The 3,186-nt window shown below is 49.7% G+C and overlaps 1 protein-coding gene and 1 pseudogene across 2 annotated transcripts in view; one reads left to right on the top strand and one right to left on the bottom strand.

Annotated features, from left to right (window-relative positions):
• LOC109391143 (transcription initiation factor TFIID subunit 9-like) overlaps positions 1-1,017 on the bottom strand; it is a 9,132-nt pseudogene extending 8,115 nt beyond the window's left edge.
• PRKCZ (protein kinase C zeta) overlaps positions 1-3,186 on the top strand; it is an 86,907-nt gene that overhangs the window by 7,877 nt on the left and 75,844 nt on the right. The gene's annotated exons all lie outside the window — the stretch shown is intronic.

Here is a 3,186-nt window from a genome sequence, read left to right as displayed (position 1 = left end):
GAATGACAACTTTATATTTTACACTTAAAGGCTGATGAAAAACCATTATGAGTGCTATTAAAGAAAATCTAATACCAACTCAATTGAAAAAAAATCTCGATTGAAAAGTATGGAAATGATATTTACTCATTAAATACTATTTAAGTTTATCTAAAACACAACTTGAAAACATCCAGCATGCATGTTTAATCTCAGTATAATGGATTCAAGACCAAGTATACATGATACATGCATCAAAGCTAGATTACAAGTTATATTATCATCGCTACATTTTGTTTTCAGTGCATTTGATGAGTCACTGGCAGTGTTTTGTGATGACACTGTGTTAGTGGTAATTAGAATGTTTTCGACCCAATAAATGATGGATTAGTCAGAACCTTCTGAACTGCTGATGTTGAAGGAATTGATGCTTCTACAGCTGGGGGCTGCAAAGTGGGTGCCTGTACTGTATCCCTTTACCCTGGGAGGGACATTGGAGTTCCTACTTTAGTTGAAACAGACATGGTTTGTGGTGTTGGTATGCCAAATGTGGGAGTACATGGTCTGCTAGTAACAACCAACACTTAGTTGGAGAACTGTTATTCTTCCCGCACAAGTAGATGCCTGTTTTGGTGAAGACTTAAATTAAGTCTCTAGTTTGGAGGAGTCACGCAGTATCTTCAAGGTACGATCCGGGGCCTGAATACAGCTTGATCAGCAGCAAAGCAGTTTGATTTCTTTGCCTCACAATAGCTAATATAAATCCCTTGGGGGAAGAGATAATAAAAGATAAATAAAATAGGAGATAAAATAAAATAGCTAATAAAAAATCCCTTGGGTGGCCTGTCACACATTGTCTGCAGCGACAAGCTTTCTTAGCATGGCTTGGATGACTTGCTGCATCATCTTGAGTCGTGGTCACGTATCGGAAGGCATACTCCTCAGCACCTGATTTGCACGTCCTGGTTCACACGTAACCCCCGTGTCCTTCAGGGTTTCTGCCGTCGCCTGTGCGTCTTGGGAGAACCCAGGTTCCATGATAGCCTGCGTTCAGACTCCCCGAGCTCAGCACCCACATTAAGTGCCTCAGTTCTGATCGTGATGCCAGTGCTTTCCCTGGCGTGGTTTTTCCAGCCGCTGGTGTATTGGTGAGCAGGAAGCAACATGGTGCTCGCCGCCACGGCTTTGGGAACCTCGGCACACACGCCTGCTGTGGGTTTTTCATATGTGGCTTTCACCATGTTGAGGTACTTTCCTTCTATGGTGTAATAAGAAATACCGGGGGTGCCAAAAAAATGTATACACGCTTTTAAAAAAAATTTTATTGGGGAACAACGTGTTTTCCCAGGACCCATCAGCTCCAAGTCAAGTCGTTGTTTCAATCTAGTTGTGGAGGGCACAGCTCAGTTCCAAGTCCAGTTGCCATTTTTAATCTATTGGGTTTTCAGAAAAAAGTCATGACGTATTTTTCTATGTCTTTTGTTGCAAAAATACTTCATGACTTATATTTTTTTTTAAAGAGAATTTTTTTTTAAAAGATTTTTATTGGGGCACTGGGGGGATGGGAACAGTGTTGGGGAATTGGGGGAAGGGGAACAGACAAGTTGCTGTCGTTTTGTTCTNGTTTCAGGGTCCTTGTCCCTCACAGGGCTGCCCCTCCTGGTGCCTCTCCCCCAGGGATGCCCACGTCCCATGGAAAGGGTCATGCACCCCGAAAGGGCAGTGTCACACTTGACAGTTTACGTATCTTTTTGGACACGTGAAAAAAAAATAAGATCGGTGTTCCTGCTGGGAGGTGAGGGTCGCTCCCCCACACACTGTGCTAGGAGGGGTCCTGTTATCTGCCACCTACATGGCTTTGATGGGGTGTCTATCTGTATCTGCCCAGAGACGTCTCCAGTGGCCGCCCCGGGGCACGGGGGTTCCAGCGCTGTCCAGTGCCCGAGAGGCTGGAGCTGGCCGTCTGCTCAGCCCAGGGCCCTGGCAGCGCTGGCCCCCAGACTCAGGCCAGCCCTGCTTGTCCCCGACCCCAGCGCCTCCTTGCTTTGCCCATGCTGGGTCACATCTGAGCTGGCCTTGTCTAGGGGAGGATGAGGTGGCTGGCTCAGCCTACGCTGAGCAGAAGTGGGGCATGGGGGCCACAGGACACCCAGGACTCGGGTGGGAGGTAGAGATGGGAGTGACATGCGGGCATCGGCCATGTCACTGAGGAGCAATGTGGAGAATGTGGCGAGCTTCGCCAGAGTGCTGCCTTGGGCACAGTAGCAGGTCCTGGAGGTCCTTACAGGGCAGCTCTGGGGCTCCAGGGAGCGGTCGGTGTGGTGGGTGGTGGCTGGATGCCGGGCAGTGTCCCTCCCCTGGCATAGATCCACTGCAGACGCTGATGTCCGCTTGGCCGGGCAGCAAACCAGGAAGCAGCACAGAGCACCCTCTCACATGGGGTCTCCCAGGCGCCTGGGCTGTCTGAGTGTTGGCTCGATTTTAATGCTGATCTTGGATGTAGGACAGCCCTGTTCTGGCGCCTGATGGCCGTGGTGGGCAGGGCGCATTATGAGACTTTGGGCCCACGTGGGCATCCTGTTCCATTTTCCTGGCCTGGAGTAGCTCTGCCCCCACCAGGGGTGAGTGCGAGGGTCCTAGGGCATCCTTGAGCCATGGCAGGTCCTCACCAGGAGGACCGGGTGGACGGATGGACATCTGCCAGACGTGGCCACGCTGCAGGAATGCGGCCGTCCCACAGCACCTGGGCATGTCCAGCTGGCAGAGCCATGTGGTGCCAGCCCAGCCTGTGTTCATTTTAAGCAAACCACCTTCTATACATTCTACTTAGGTGGTTAGCATGCATCTAATCAGTTTTGCAGGGTTTTAAAAAAATTGTGTAAAGTACACATATAAGTTCCCATTTTAACCATTTAAAGTGAGAGCTCAGCGGCAGTTGGTACATTCACACTGTTGTGCAGCCACCTCCCCTGCCTGCTTGTTAGATATGTTCAGAAAGAAAGCCTCTTGCCCTCCGCACCCTCCCCGTTCCTTCTTCGCCCGCCAGAGCCTGGCATCCCCAGCCTTCACTCTGTCTGTGGGTTTACCTGTCTCTGACGTTGCGTATAAATGAAGTTAGGAGATGTGGTCTTCTCTCACTTAGCATGATGTTTTTGAAGTTCATCCGTGTTGTTACATGTGTCAGAATGTCAATCCTTTTTCCCCCCC

This window comes from Hipposideros armiger, unplaced genomic scaffold (assembly GCF_001890085.2).
Source record: "Hipposideros armiger isolate ML-2016 unplaced genomic scaffold, ASM189008v1 scaffold_284, whole genome shotgun sequence".
Classification (NCBI taxonomy): domain Eukaryota; kingdom Metazoa; phylum Chordata; class Mammalia; order Chiroptera; family Hipposideridae; genus Hipposideros; species Hipposideros armiger.
The sequence above is the reverse complement of the archived record's forward strand: the minus strand, read 5'-3'. Positions and strand labels throughout refer to the sequence as shown.